The sequence below is a fragment of the Equus przewalskii genome, chromosome 20 (assembly GCF_037783145.1).
Source record: "Equus przewalskii isolate Varuska chromosome 20, EquPr2, whole genome shotgun sequence".
NCBI classification, from domain to species: Eukaryota; Metazoa; Chordata; class Mammalia; order Perissodactyla; family Equidae; genus Equus; species Equus przewalskii.
Window position 1 is genome coordinate 1299760 of NC_091850.1, and position 16058 is coordinate 1315817.

The 16058-nt window shown below is 49.5% G+C and overlaps 1 long non-coding RNA gene across 1 annotated transcript; it reads right to left on the reverse strand.

Moving 5' to 3' along the window:
- Positions 1–972: 972 nt before the first annotated feature.
- LOC139077768 (uncharacterized) lies at positions 973–11811 on the reverse strand. The gene is made up of 4 exons (XR_011530222.1): positions 10929–11811; positions 5901–6078; positions 2296–2405; positions 973–1148 (listed from the first exon to the last, which is right to left on the reverse strand). It is a non-coding gene; the product is annotated as an uncharacterized lncRNA (long non-coding RNA).
- Positions 11812–16058: the final 4247 nt, after the last annotated feature.

Here is a 16058-nt window from a genome sequence, read left to right on the forward strand (position 1 = left end):
CAGGGCATTGTTATGGGGTCACAGATCAAGACAATCTCTCCTGAGCCTGGAGACAGAGGAAAGGGAGCAGGCTCAGCAGACCCATGGCTTCTCGCAGATCCAACTACAGCACCCATATACACAGCACGCATCAGAGGACCAGGAGCCAGCCTTCCTCATGTAGACACAATCCTGGCAGTAAGATTCAGCATGAGGCCAGCTGCTGTGAAAACACACCAACATCAGCCACGTCCCTTAACCACAGTGCTGGCGCAAGGCACTCTCAGCCAGGCTCAGCTGGGGTTCTTGATGACAAGGTCCCCGAAGAGGATCAGGCCACCAGCTGAGGGGCCAGTCTTGGGGATATGGAGAAATCCCAAGAAATAAAAAATCCTAGCCATACCTTTCAGCAGGGTTTATATACTAGGGTACTATTGACATTTGGCGCCATATCATTATTTGTTGTGAGGTGCTGTCCTGTGCATTGTGGGATATTGAGCAGCATTCCCGGTGTCTCCCCACTAGATGCCAGGAGTACCCATTCTCTGTTGTGACGGCCAAAAATATTCCAGACAGTGCCAAGCATCTCTAGTGGGGAAAATCACCTCCTCTTGAGCACCACTGTCCTAGGACAATCTTCTGGTGCAACTTCTTGCCTCATAAATGAAATAAATGAGTCCCAAGAGGACAAGTGACTTCGCATCTCTGGATCTCTGAGATTCAGTTTGAGGACATTTGAGTGTCTGGCATATAATAGGGGCTAAGTCTGTCAAACGATCCCATGCCCTCTTTCCTAAACACTTCTTAAAATGTTCACAACACTCATCCATTCATTCTGAAAGAGTTTGTTGTGCACCTGTCATGTTCAAGCCTTGTAGGGGTACTGGAGACATGTAGATGTGTAGGACACCTTCTCTGCCCTAAAGCAGCAGCTCATCTGGCGGATAAAACGTGTTTAGACAAAGGAAGATCTTAATAAACACAACCACAAACCTCCACAGAGTGCGTGGCTGGGATATTAAGGGAGTTGGGTTAACTCGGGCTGGGCATAGGATGGATTCCTCTGGCAGGCACAGCATCTTGGGCTCGACACACATATTGCAGTTCACCAAACCAATAAAATGTGTTCGAGATGGGTGACACAGCAGGAACAAAAGCAGGAAGATGAGCTGCAAGACAAGGTCCAAAAAGACGAGTCATCTGGCACATAGCTGTGGCAAGGAGGTGGAGGGAGCACTTGGGAGTGTAGGAGATGAGAACGTGAAGATCAATGGTACCCGCTGCATGGGCATTGAAAGGTGCCATCTGAAAGAGTCTGGACTTGTCCATGTGTCATTGAGAAGCTGGATGATTTCTAAAGCCATATCAGACATATTTTTAAAGATGGCACCTTGGGCTTGACTAGAGCATGGGTCAATGAGAGGAAGACTAAACACAGGATATAGAGCCATTTTCCTGAGACCTGAGGGAGAAGCAGAGGGGATGAAGGAAAGCAGATGTGCTCAAGATGGCCCAAGATGCTTAGGGTGAAGTTCTGGTAAAGCTGCGGACATGAAGGAAAGTTCAAAGACAGATGGTCACCAGAGCGTGAGATCGTTGACTTATATGCTGAGGGCTTCGGACTGCATCCTCCAGGCAGTGATCCTGCAAGCATGTTCTGTAGGACACGAGAGACTCCAGATATGCCCAGATGAGCTCTGCAGCTTAATACGCTTGCACGTCACACATCCTATTCCCCTCCTTAAAGGGCAAGGTTCTCTTTAGTGTATTAAAGGAACGTGAGTTCCTACAATAAAGAACTTCTTGTTTGATGTTGTTGAATTGTGGTTTACACACACACACACACCTGCAACTAAGCATGACAACAGGAAACATGACAGGCTGTTTGTTCAGGCCAAAATTAGAACCTTGAGGCAGTCAGGAATCTATGGGAAGATGTCTCCAAGATCCAATGAGACAGACTAGCTAGGGCTCAGGTATTCCAACAGAAACATTCACATGAAGGTGGGGCTGAGCCACCTCTCCACTGATAGATGCCCTTTGGGTACTGTTTCCAAAGGCCAGTCCAGGACACAACATCTTCTGCTGAACTCGGGAATTTCTGCATGGGGAGAAGGAAGATTAGGTCAATTAATACTACAGCCAGAGGTGGGCATGTGGTGGATGCAGCCCGTGAAAGGGACTAAGACCTAGAGGACCCCATGGGCAGGGATGCGGTCCAATGTAGCAGTTGAATACACTGGCCAAAAGCTCTGGATAGACCTCCATTTCCACCACTGCTGTGGACAATGGGGTCAGCAAGTTGTGAACACTTACGATCCTCAGGCTCCTCGTTGGTAAAATGGAGATGGCGATGGCAGGTGCTTCCAGGATTTCTCTGAAGATTCAGTGAGGGAAAAGAGCCCAGTAGAGTTCCTAGTTGAGCACTGGATAGGAGGCAGTAAGGAATATTATTCAAGGGCGTGATTGACAGGGCGAGGAATTTGGGCACTACCCCATAGAAATGGTACTGGCAATCAATCGGATTCCACTGACAAATATTGGGTCCTGCTGTGTGTCCAATGTGGCTCCAGGCACCATGGACTCAAAGGTAAGACAGATCCGCCCATTGCCTTGGGGTCCCTCGTGTGTGGGCAGATGGACCCATGATCTGGCAGCACAGTCCAGCATTCAGGAAGAGGCAGGGGGAAGGATATTGAGGGAAATGTTTGATCTGATGTGAAATTGATCTGATGGAGGAGCTGTCCCTGTAGATAAAAGGAGGCAGGGGCATTCCAGGTAGAGGGGTCAGCAGGAAGAATTGCTCAGAAGCTGGACACAAATGAATGCTGCTCAACTCTACCCGCCAAGATGGATGATGTGTATTAAGAGGGCAGAATGAAGAATTTGCACCAGATTCTACAGGGGACAAGGACAGGAGCTTGCAATGACTTGAGGGGAGAGACAGTGCCCCTCACGCATCCCACTGCTCTGTTTGGCCGTTGATGATGACCAGATGAGCACCATCCTCACACGGTGATCCTCGCCTTTGAAGCAGGTGAATTCGTCGTGGACAAGTTGCAGGAGGAGCCCTGAAATGCCGCCCAGGTCCTTGGGCAGGGCTCACAGGGGGTTCTGAGGAGGAGGGCAGAGCTCAGCTCTGCTGGGCTGGGAGCTGCACAGGCCACTGAACGGAGCCTCCAGTGAAAGACTGGAACTGGACCAGCTGTGCCTCCCCGACACTTTGCCAAAGTGAGCACAGCAGCTTCCCATTTGTCCGTTCAAGGGATGGACGTCAGAAGAAGGCAGGGTAACGCAGGGCAGGGGCCTCAGACTGTGTGCCAGCATCAACCTTGACAGGGGCTTGATTAAAATCACCCCGACACACTCCTGCGCCATGAGACCCGCTACCATCAACAGGCCTGAAAAGAACACTCTCCCTCTCCTGACTCTCACCTGGCACCACCCATACCCGCCCCTGTCTCCTTGCTGTTGCCTGCCCACACGGCCTGCACTGGCTAGAACATTTCTTCCGTGTAATGTCCTGCTTGTGTCCAGCATCTGCCAGACGGTGATGCAGGGAGGAGGAGAAACAAGCCAGTGCTGACGGAGAGGCCTCTAGTCATCACACCCACAGTTGGGAAGCTTTCACGTGTGGTGTCGTTTAATGGTCTTTTACCTCTGAATGCCATTATGGTTTTTCTCTTTTCCTTTGATTCTCTTCAGGTTGACTAGGATGTACCTGTGTGTGTGTGTGTGTGCGCGCGCGCGTGCGCACGCATGCATATGCTTTCTGGAATTTACCCAGTCAGGGGTTCTCTGAGTTCCCTCAATCTGTCTTTTGATTATCTTTCATGATTTTATAAAACTCTCAGAATTCTGAGCCCGAGATCTTCTACTCATTTACTGTCACCTGAGATATGCCACCTAACCTGTCAACCTCAGTTTCCCTATTTGTAAAATGGAAATAATTATAAGACCTGCCTCCCAAGGATGCTCTCTGCATTGAGAGTGTGGGTCTGGTGGTTGATAAGCCCTCAATAAATGCAGCTATGGGTCTTTTTAAAGCCATGGCAGTACTCTTAGACTTGGCCAAGCAGGATGCCTACCCGGGTCCTGAACATCTAGAGACCTTCAGTTTCAAGGGCTTTCCTCGAGGGAAGTCCTCCTCTGCCATCTGTGGCCAGACAGGATTGTCAGTGGCTTCCAGGAGGAGCAGTCCAGGCCCCCAGGACCAGTTCAAGTGAACAGAGTTCAAGTGGGTCTCCGTCACAGGAACAAATAGTCTCCATTTTTTCACTCTCCTCTGGTGACTGTCACCTGCCAGGATCAGCCCTGGTTCCGACGTCTCTCTACTGGGGAACTCTGAACCCTCAAACCCACACATAGGGTTGACCAGAAGTCTCAAGAAGCTCTAAGGTTTGCACCTATGTTTGGTGGCATGAACTTTCTTTCGTAGATATGACTGGGCTGTGGCAGCCTGATGTTGGTAACTCACTGACTTGGGGGACATTTGCCGTGGACCTAGGATGAGTTCTGGGGTCTGGGCTGCAGATGGCTCAGCAACAACCCCAGAGCCTGAGTTGTGCGTGGCCCTTTGTGTCTGCTTTTGTGTGCTCATTTCCTGGTGCTGTCTCTGGCCTATAGTTTCCACAAGGGGCAGGGATGGTGGTGGGAGTCCCGTCCCTGTGCATCCTGTGCTGCTGGCCTCAGTGTGGCTCCCACAAGTCAGCTAGAGGCCCTGCGCCACACCCCCAGCTGCTCACCAAGGATGGCCACACCTCTCTCCTGCAAGTGTCTCTGATGCTGTTGCTCTGCAGCCCCAATGGCCCCTTCCAATCGACGTCATCTTTAGGCCCCAGGGTTTGGTCCTCAGCTCCATCGCTAACACGCCATTGGACCGCAGAAAACATTAACACAAACCTCTAACCTCAGCCTCCCCATCTGCAAACTGGGAGTAAAAACAGCACTTTCCTGCCAGAGAGGATCTGACGGCTGGTCACATTCACGTGTGCACTCACTCTGCTGTCAGAAAACCCATATGTCTGAGATTTATTACAGGATGCTCAACCCCAGGCTCGAGAGTTTGGACTCTGGGCAATAGGACAGCCTCTGCCATTGGACTCCACACAAGAGGCGTACGCTGAGTCCCTACTGTGTGTCCAGCGCTGTCCAGGCCCTGGGGACACAGAGATACAGCAGACCCAGTCCCAGACCTTCGACCCACAGCCACAGCCCAACGTGCAGGCCTGTGAGGGAGACGTCTGCTGGTCACTGGGGGAAACGCGGAAGGAATGTTTCCTCTGGGACTTAATGGATGAAGAGGAGTTCTCTCAGCTGATCACAGGGGAAGGGAGATCCTGCCACAGGGCTGAAGTCAATAAAAGCAGAGTGAGAAAATGCACGGTCAGGTCGTGTCCACATGCTGGGGCACTAGGTGTGTGGAGAGAGCAGCTGTGGGCCTGAAGGCTGGACTCCGGGTTTGGAGCCAACCCTGCAGGGGCCAGGACGCGAAAACATACTGACTTGGCGAAGGGCCCTAAAGGTCCCTCCTGCCCTCACCCGCTCTGTTCGACTGCTGGTGGTGACGACGTGGGCCCCGTCTTGGACAAGGAAGCCTGGGCCTGGTTCCAGGAGAGCTGTCTGTGGACAAGTAGTAACAAGGGCCCCAAACTCCTGCCAGGAATCGGGCAGCCCTCACAGGTGGATTTGGGGGAAGAGGCAGGCTCGCCTAGGGCCGAGAACTGAAGACGTCTCCTCTAATTCCAACACCTGCCCCCCTTTTTGTATCGCTAGGCTAAAATGAGATGGGAGCATTTCCGGTTTTCTGAATGTGCTGGCCTCTCTCTCACCCCAGGTCCCACCACATCCCTCATGCCTCACTCACATCTGCCTCAGTCAACCGGTTTCAGGTCACAAGTCACCTCCTCCAGGAAGCTCACCCTGCCTCCCACACCCCTGATGAGGTATCTGCCTCTCCAAATCCTAGCTTCCCCTGAAGTCCTCATCACCCGGAGTTGCCGTCTCCTGGTTATGTAGCTGTGTCTCCCACCAGGCTCCTCCAAGACCTCCTGAGGGCAGAGATGGCCTCTCGCCGGTTGCATGCTGTGTTCCCAGCACCTAGAATGGTAAATATCAAATAGAGCAGAAAATATTTCATAAATACACAGTCGTCCCTTGGTATCCACAGGGATCTATCCCCCGCGGATACCAAAACTCACAGAGGCTCAAGTCCCTTACAGAAAATGACGTAGTGTCTGCACGTAACCTGCACACATCCTCCTGTGTATGTTAAATCATCTCTTGATCACTCATAATCACTAGTACAATTAAAATGCTGTGTAAATAGCTGCTGCACTGTATTGCTTAGAGTTGGGGAATTTTCTTCGAATATTTTCCATCCACAGTGGTTGAATCTGTGGACATAGAACCTGAGGATTGGGGGCCGACTGTGCACATTGAAGAAAATAATGGATGATCCATGCACCCTACGGTGAGACCCTGCAGTGCAGGCAGGGAGCAGGGGAGGCACCATCTGAGCTGAACTTCGAAGCATGAACAACAGTCCCTGGCACACAGACAGGGAGGGAATCGCAGGCAGAGGCACCGGCATGAGCAGAGGTGTGAGGAAGAGCCTGGGACGGGGTTAGGACAGGCTGGGAGGTCAGAACAGGGCCAAAATGTGAAGGGAACGGCAGGCACCTTAGAACCATCTTTCTAGCCCGGGGGGAGAGTGGGCTGGAAGGAGAACCAGGAGGGGCCAGGGCAGCTGGCTTGGCCACGGCAATGCCAGCCTGGGCTGAGGTTCCAGCCAAGACTTTCCTCTGAGCTCTACCCTACCGGGACAGCAGAAGACCCAGAATGTGGGGGAAATCTTGGTGGGATTTCCTTGGCACAACTCTAATTGTCAGATGGACAGAGGTTCAACCAAGAAAAGCACCCTGGACTAAGGAGGAAGATCTTTTGTTGCTGTTTCTGCATGCCCAGAGCAGTCAGGAACCAAGGGTAGGGTCACAGAAGGGAGTTGGTGCTAAGCCAGGGGATGGGGTGGAGGAGACCAAGGTCACAAGGTCACAGTGCAGCTGCATCTTGCAGCCTCACCTGGAGGGTCCTGTGCCCTTGGACGAGTGACATGGCCTCTCTGGGCCTCGTTTTCTCCTTTGTAAAATGGGGCTGAATTACACAGATCAGAGACACTATGCGTGCAAAGACCTGGCACAGAGTAGCTGCTTGGTCGAGATGGACCCCCTCCCCCAGCCCCGTTTCAAATGTTTTCTCAACTATGGACGTTATTCCTACATTCGTCTCACAGATAATTGCTGAGCACCTACTACGTGAGGAGCCCTGTGTGGCCAGGGGAGAAACAATGAGAACAACCAGAGTCTCTTTGAACCACAGCCTTGTAGCTCTGCTTGTAGCTTTGTTCCAGGCAGAATCCACGAATTTCTGGGTATCTCCATTGGGTTTAACCCAGGGGATGATCAGCGAATATCAGCTCAAGTCGTTTCACTCCCCACACCTTCCTCAGCCCCTGCTTGTGCCAGAACCTGTGCTCCCAGCTGCAGATGAAGAGACGGGTCAGACCCCATCCCTCCGTCAAGGAAAGTGCTCTGCACCCACTTCCCACCACCACCCCGCGCCCTCGACTTGGGGAGTGTGGGCAACTTCCCACGTGTCTTCAGTCTGATCCCAAATGTCTGAATCTGGCAGATACTCCTCAGTCTCATGGTAAATTTCTTGTCAATGGATTTCCTTTTTGGATCTTTTTAAGCTAAAGGGGCTGTACCCTTCCCAGGAGTCTGTCGCGTCTTCCCTGCATTTATCCTCCAGTATCTGAACGCTGTGTGCACTAGTCTGTCTCCCTCCTTTGTCCAGGAGCTCTTAGAAGTGAAATTCTGGTCCCTGTCATCTCCTGTCTCCAGCAAAAACTAGCTATATCATAAAATATAAATATTTATAAGATAAAATTCCCACTAAGAATTGGGCAGTGAATCAAGTTGAAGGGTTCCATAAATCTTTGGTCAACGTTTTGCTCAAGAGGTCCCCTCTTTACTGAGATAAGCGGCTGTCTGATGGGAAGTACAGGAAGGAAACCCCATGCTTGATCTGCTCTTTGGCAAGTGGGTAAAGTCAGAACTGGCCACACTAGCTGGTCAGTTTGATAAGCGTGACCAGCCTCAGCACTGAAGACCGTGCATGAGATAACTCTTCCTTCCAGTTCGGAGGAAGTCCAGCCCCAGCGACCATCACTCGACAGACGTGTCAGGAACATCAGAGTCCATCTCCGGGGAGACCACAGTGACCAGGACTGACGTGAACCTGCCCTCTGGTCACTGCCGTGAGGGGAGAAGGCAGGTGATGAAGAACTGAACTAGTTGAGGGGGGAGGAGTGAGGACGGAAAGGCCGTTGGCTGTGAGAGCCCGACAGCCCAACCCACAGCGAGTAGGGCAGGCTGGCAGTTCACAGAGAAGGTGGCACTTCAGCTGAGGCTTTCTGCTCCAGGGGCAGAGGGAGAGGAGAGGGTGCACCAGGCAGAAGGGGCAGCATGGGTAAGAGACCTGGGTGGGAAGATGATTGCCCATTCAAGGAACAGAAAACAGTCACTATGACAGGCACTTGGGCAGCAAGGAGGGGAGTAGCTTAAAATGGCCTTAAATAATAGGGAAGGATCAGATTTCAAAGGACATTGCCCCAGAATCCCAAGGAGCATGTGATGACGCTCATTTACACAGAGGACAATGGTTATGACACACACACAAGGGCAGGGGGTTTCCTGTGACGTCGACCACAGCTGAAAAGTGAATTTCAGGCACGTTAGGGAGTAGCCCTGGACATTTCAGAAGGATTTTGCAGCTCACAGACTTTCCCTGGGGAAACGAGAGAGTCATTCGTCTGTTTCCTCAGCAAGTATTTATTGAGCCCCTCTAGATGCCAGGAAACACAATGGTGAGCAGGTCCAGCTGGCCTACCCCCAGGGCTGTCAGCCTAGTTGGGGAGGAGGGAGTGCTGAACAAGAAATTTCCATAAGGCAGCGCAGGGAGCATTATGGGGAAGCAGACGCATGGGCCAGAATCCTCCACCTCTTTGCCCGCAGGCGGCAGGGAGCGCACAGCGGCCGTGCTCCGTGCCAGGTGTGCTGCATGCTGTGCGCTCCCCTGCCCAGGGCACCACAGTGCCTCTGCAGCAGCTGGCTATTTGGAGCTCTGGGAATCTTGTGGCTTGGGAGAAGAGAACGCCACCTCCAGTTCCCACTTAGCTCTCTGGATGCTGATCAGATGCCCAAGTTTGGGCTTGAGCCTAAGCGGGAAACCTCTCTGGGACCAGCCTCTAGAGGGGGTGACCCTGAGGCTCTCCCTGCACCTCAGCCCAGAGGTGTCATCAGACCCCATCTGCCTGCTGCTCTGTGGCTGAGCCTTAGGGCTCTTTAATTGCACTAATGAAGTGGAGGAGGGGAACTGTGAGTCAACTTTTGATGAGGTCCCAGCTGTCCCTGAAAATCCTGAAAATCCCGAGTCTTGTTCTGTAGTGAAACTCGGCACTGGCTTCTAGGGGTTATCATGCCAACGGAGTTAGGAAGATTGCACAGGGTGGGTATCCCCTGGGCCCTTTACTGACAGTCAGGACTATAACACCTTTAACCAATCTGTGTTCTCAGGCAGGGATGCCTGGGGCCTGACTGATGGACGCTGAGAGCGCTGGGGTGGGGCTGGAGGGGGCGGGTTCAGACAAATTCCTCTCATTGCCTGCTAAGGAGACCCCATGACAACACGGCAGTTGAATTCTCTGGAGACTTGCTGTTTTCTTTTCTTTTTTTTTTAATTTCTTGATTTCATTTATTGCACAGGCTCTGGGAATTCAAGCACAGAGCAAACAAGATGAGGTCCCCTGCCCTCTGGGTGTTTGTCTCACAGTGCAGACAAAATAATTCACAGGAATATGAGTAAATGGATCCAAGAGTTACACATTTGTTTTAGGGTCTTACAGGAAATGAAAAGCGTGCTGTGATTTTTAAAATAGTGTGTTCTAGGCAGCAGACGGAATGCCTCCCACGTGTGTGAGACTGTCGCCCTCCACAGCTGGGGGAGTGATCGTTAGAGACGTAGAGGCTCCACAAGCAGAGGAGTTGTCTCAGGATCAGAGGCGTCCAAAGAGGAAGTGAGCCCCAGGGAGGACGGGAGGCTCAGACAGAGGCTGTCACACCACGGGAGAGGGAGGCCACCCCCATGGGATGTGGAGGGGTGACAGACTCCCAAGCTCCTTTCTGACTTGGTGGGGACTGTTTCCCTTGTCAGGGACAGAAGTGTAAATTTTGGGCAAAAACTAGGAATTTACTGGCTCCTGTTCTAGGACATGCAGGGACTGGGGTGATGAGGAGTTTAGGCTGGTTACTTTTAAAACTGCAGATGAGAAGTGGACTCTGAGGAGGGGAATTTGCTTGCCCTTTGATGAGAGACATTTGCATTTGTGAAGGAAGTCTCTGTGTGGGGGGGTGTGTGTCTCTCTCTGCACCAGGAGGAAGGCGGGATGGCCTTATCTCTGGAAACTCTTAATGGGGACAGCAAGGACTTAAGTTGTTTACTGTCTGGTAGCCTCATGTAACTGACCCCCCCCCCCCAAATCCTCCTTTGTCTTTAGCTATAGATAATATTTAAGCGGTGGCTTCTGCCATTTACTTAATCCAGTTTGATTCTTATCTAATAGTTATAGGACCACCCAATAACGAGACCCTACCAGCGCTGATACCATTTTAACAACTTTTTTTTACATATTCTTTCCTTTGTCTTGTAAAGAGATAACTCACATACCTATGCCTTAAATTTAGCCTTACTCTCCACCCATGTTTGCAGCAGCAGCTCTGACTGCCCATGGGTCCTGTCCCCATGCTGTTCCATACTATTCTCTAAATAGAAGAGCACTACTGCCAGACCTTGAGACCCCAAGAAACCTTTCTTTCTACTCCTCGGCTCACCTGCCCCACATCATGGGGAGGCGACCTCAGGATTCGAATCACGTCCTCAAGTCTCTCGCCCCGAAATTTCCAAATGTTTGGTGTAGTTTGATGTCATTCTCTCTTTGTGCAGACAAGTCTCGTCCCAATGTCTCCAGATGGTTGGCCCCACAGAGGAAAAGGCAGCTTCTCTCTCCCACCATCCACACGCTTTAGATTTATGGCAAAAACGGGCAATTACTGCTCCTGCCCAGAGAGGAAAAGCCGCACCTAAATCGTTGAGGGTTGAGTAGTAGGTGTGAGCGAGCAGCGTACCAGACCTAGGAGGCTTGTCGAACCAATAAGCAGAGGAAGTGACCAAAGTATCACGGACCAGGTCATCCTTTAGTATTGTGAGTGCATATTTCTTGTTTCAGTGTATGTCGATTTAATCATCCTTGGATAGAAATTAAACAGTTGTTGACTAGTAACCAGAAATGCGAAGAAGACAGTAATTCAAATACTGTAGACAGCTGCGGGGAAAGCGGCAAGGACTGTAAGTGACAGGCTCCGGCATCGGTGGGAGACACGTCAGTGCTTTCAGGGGTTAAGTCTTCGGAACGAAGCCTGTAAGGACAGGTAACCCCGTGAGCGCGAGGCCTCCAACAATAACGATTTAAACGCTCCAATCAGAAGACAGACGTTGGCAGAATGGGGAAAGTGATTCAACGGTATACTGCTCCCCAGAGCCCTAGTTTAGGAGTGAGGAGAGCGTCAAGGTGGAGGCAGCTGTCGCCCGTCCCTCCCCTCAAAGAGACAAGTAAACAGACGCCCGTGGAGCAGCAGGCGTCCGACACCGCGCGGGGGACGCCGACGGACCCCGCAGGTGCACCTCCGAGGGCGGCGCGCGGGCGGGCGGGCGGGAGCCAGGGAGCCGGCCCTCTTGCAGCAGCCGGGGGCGCGGACCCGCGCGCAGGGCGGGCGGGCGGGGCTCGGGGGGCGGGGCGGCCGCGGGAGCGCCCACTGGCGGCTGCCCTGCCGCGGGACCGCGCCCCGCCCAGCGCGACCAGGAGAGGCGGCGGCCCGGCGGCGACGCGACCCTTGCGGCTGTGGCCCGGCCTGGAACGCCCAGCGGCCTGACCCCGCGCGCCAACAGGAGCAGGAGGGGCGGGAACTGGAGAAACAGACCCCTCGCCGCCCCCAGCGGTGGAAGGCGGCATCCGCACCCAGGAGCAACAGGGACTTCAGCACAGCTGGGAACCCAGCCCCCAGTGGTGGCAACCCCACACCAGCTCCACCAGCAGCAGGGGCTGTAAGTCCGCCGTCTCCGCTGACAGTGACAGTGACACCTGTGTACCAGCTCCGCTGGCAGCGGCGCAGCCAGCACCCCAGGACATCCCGGGAGCAGCAGTGCAGGTGGTGCCGGGCCAGCAGCTCCCGAGCCTGTGGAGAGCCACTGGAGGAGCCCGAGACCCAGCTGAGCAGAACCGAGTAACCAGAGACAGGAGCAGCCCAAGGGCCTTCAATGATGAAGGGATAAAGATGCGGTGTATGTATACAATGGAATAGTACTCAGCCATAAAAAAGACGAAATCCTGCCATTTGCAACCACGTGGACGGACCTTGAGGGTATTATGTTAAGCAAAATAAGCCAGACAGAGACAAACACCATATGATTTCACTCATGTGTGGAAGATGAACAAAGAGACACATAGATAAAGAGAACAGATTAGTGGTCACCAGAGGAGAAGGGGGGTGGGGTGAGAGGGGTAAAGGGGCGCACATGTATGGTGACTGATAAAAGCTAGACTAGTGGTGGACATGATGCCGTCTACACAGACACTGATGTGTAACAATGTGCACCTGAAATTTACACTATGTTATAAGCCAATATGACCTCAATTATAAATAAATGAAAGACCGACTTCAGAATCAAAGACACAAATAGGTCGAAAGTGAAAGGATCGAAAAAGATGTTCCAAGCAAATAGTAACCCAAGGCAGCAGGGTCGCTTAGGCTCATGTTATGACAAAATAGACTTGATCTTTCTTCTGGACTGACCTGTGATTGACACATAACATTGAGTAAGCTTAAGGTATACGATGTGATGATTTTAGACATGCAAAGTGATCACCACAATGAAGTTAGTTAGCACTCCCTTTACCCCACAGAATTACCATTTGTTGTTATGGGGAGAACATTTGAGATCTACTCTCTCATCCACTTTCAAGTATTCAATACAGTATTGTCGGCTGTAATCACCATGCTGTACAGTAGATCCCAGAAGTGATTCCTCTTCTAACTGGCAGTTTGTAACCTTTGACCAACATCTCCTCATTTCCCGCACCCCCCAGCCCCTGGAAACCACAAATCTACCCTTTGCATGATTTTGGCTTTTTTAGATTCCACATGTAAGTGATATCATACAGTGTTAGTCTTTCTCTGTCTGACTTATCTCACTTAGTACAATGCCCTGAAGGTCCATCTATGTTGTCACAAAGGCAGAATGTCCTTCTTTTTGTGGGTGAATAATATTCCATGGTGTGTATACATCAAATATTCTCTATCCGTTCATCCGTTGATGGACGTTTAGGTTGTTTCGGTGTCTTGGCTACTGTGAACAATGCTGCAATGAACATGGGGGTGCAGACATCTCTGTGAGATAGTGATTTCCATTCCTTTGGATAAATACCCAGAAGTGACATGGCTAGGTCACATGATAGTTCTGTTTTTTTCTTTTGGGGAAACTCCATACTGTTTTCCGAAGTGTCTGTACCATTTACATTCCCACCAACAAGACACAAAGGTTCCTTTTTCTCCACATTTTTGGGAGCAATTGTTATCTCTTGTCTTTTTAATGACAGCCATTCTAACAGCTGTGAGGTGATATCTCAGTGGGGCTTTGGTTTGCATTTCCCTGATTATTAGTGATGTTGAGGATCTTTTCATGAACCTATTGACCAATTCAGTATCTTCTTTGAAAAAATGTCTACTCAGGTCCTTTGCCCATTTTGTAATCAGATTATTTGATTTTCTATTGATTTGTCTAGGTTCCTTACATATTTTGGATATTAATCCCTTATCAACATATGGTTTGCAAATATTTCCCCCCATTCATAGGTTGTCTTTTCACTTTGTCAGTTGTTTCTTTTGCTTTACAGAAGCAAAAGAATGTTGTCACACTTGTTAATTTTTGTTTTTGCTACCTGTGCTTTTGGTCTCATATCCAAAGAAATCATTGCCAAGATCAGATCAAGGAACTTTGTCTCTATGTTTTCTTCTAGGAGTTTTATGGTTTCAGGTCTTAATTTAAGTCTGTAATCCACTTCAAGTTAATTTTTGTGACTGGTGTAAGATAGGGGTCTAATTTCATTCTTTTCCATGTTAATAGCCAGTTTTCACGCCACCATTTTTTTGGAGAGACAGTCCTTTCTCCGTTGAGTATTCTTGTCTCCCTTGGCAAATATTAGTTGAGTGTATGTGTGTGGGTTTATTTCTGGGTTCTTGAGTCTCTTACGTTGGTCTATGTGTCTGCTTTTATGTGAGTACCAGACTGCTTTGATTACTATCGCTTTGTATTTTAGTTTGAAATCGGGACGTGTGATGCCTCTGGCTGTGTGCTTTCTTGGGATTGCTTTGGCTGTTTGGTTCTTTCATGGTTCTGTATGAATATTAGGATTGTTTTTCTATTTCCAAAACACCATAGGAATTTTGCTGGGGATTGCATTGACTCCATAGGTGACTTTGGGTAATATGGACATTTTAACAGCATTAATTCTTCCAATCCATGAACATGGAAACTTTCCATTTGTTTGTGTCTGCTTCAATTTCTTTCATCAATAACACAGAGTTTTCAGTGTACAGATCTTTCACTTACTTGGTTGAATTTATTTCTAAGGATTTTATTGATTTTGGTGCTATCGTGACTGGGAATGTTTTCTTTTTTTCTTTTTCAGATGCTTAATTGTTAGAGTATAGAAAAGGAACTGATTTTTTTGAATGATTTTGTATCCTGGAACTGATCTGACTCTGTTTATTAGTTCTAACAGTTCTCTGGTGGAGAACTTAGGCATTTCTATCTATAAGATCAAATCACCTGCAAACAGAGACCATTTTACTTCTTCCTTTCTGATTTAATGCCTTTTACTACTTTTTCTTGCCTAATTTCTCTGGCTGGGACTTCCAGTACTATGTGGAATAGAAGTGGTGAGAGTGGGCATCCTTGTCTTGTTCCTGATCTTAAAGGAAAATCTTTCAGCCTTTCACCATTGAGTGTGATGTTAGCTGTGGGCTTGTTAGATATGTTCCTTCTATGTCCAATTTGCTGAGAATTTTTATCCTGAAAGGATACTGAATTTTGTCAAGTGCTTTTTGTGCATCTTTTGCGATGACTGTATGATTTTATCCTTCCTTCTATTAATGTTGTGTATCATATTTATTGGTTTTCATATGCAGAACCATCTTAGCTTGACAGGAATAAACCCTACTCGAACGTGGTGTATGATCCTTTTAGTGTACTTTTACATTTGCTTTCCTATATTTTTTGAGAATTTTTCCATCTATATTCATCAAGGATATTGAGCTGTACTTTTCTTTTCTTGTGATGTCATTATCTGACTTTGGTATCAGGATAATTCTGGCCTTATAAAATCAGTTTGGGAGTATTCCCTCCTCTTCAATATTTTGCAAGAGTTTGAGAAACATTGGCATTAATTCTTTAAATGTTTGGTAGAATTCGCCCAGGAAACCTTCTGATTCTGGGCTTTCTTCATTGTGAGGGTTTTGTTTGTTTGGTTTGGGGTTTTTTGGATAGTGTGGAGTGATCCCTGGCCTGTTTTTTTTTCTTCTCAGTGTGCTTTTTTTTTGGTGAGGAAGATTAGCCCTGAGCTAAGATCTGTTGCCAATCTCCCTCTTTTTTTTCTCCCCAAAGCCCCAGTACATAGTTGTATATCCTAGTTGTATATCCTTGTAGCTCTTCTATGTGGGTCACCACCTCAGCATGGCTTGACGAGCAGTGCTAGGTCCACACCCAGGATCCAAACCAGCGAACCCTGGGCTACCGAAGCAGAGCACACAAACCTAACACTATGTCACTTGGCCGGGCCACATTGTGAGGCTTTTGATTACTGGTTCAATTTTCATACTTGTTATTGGTCTGTTCAGATTTTCTAT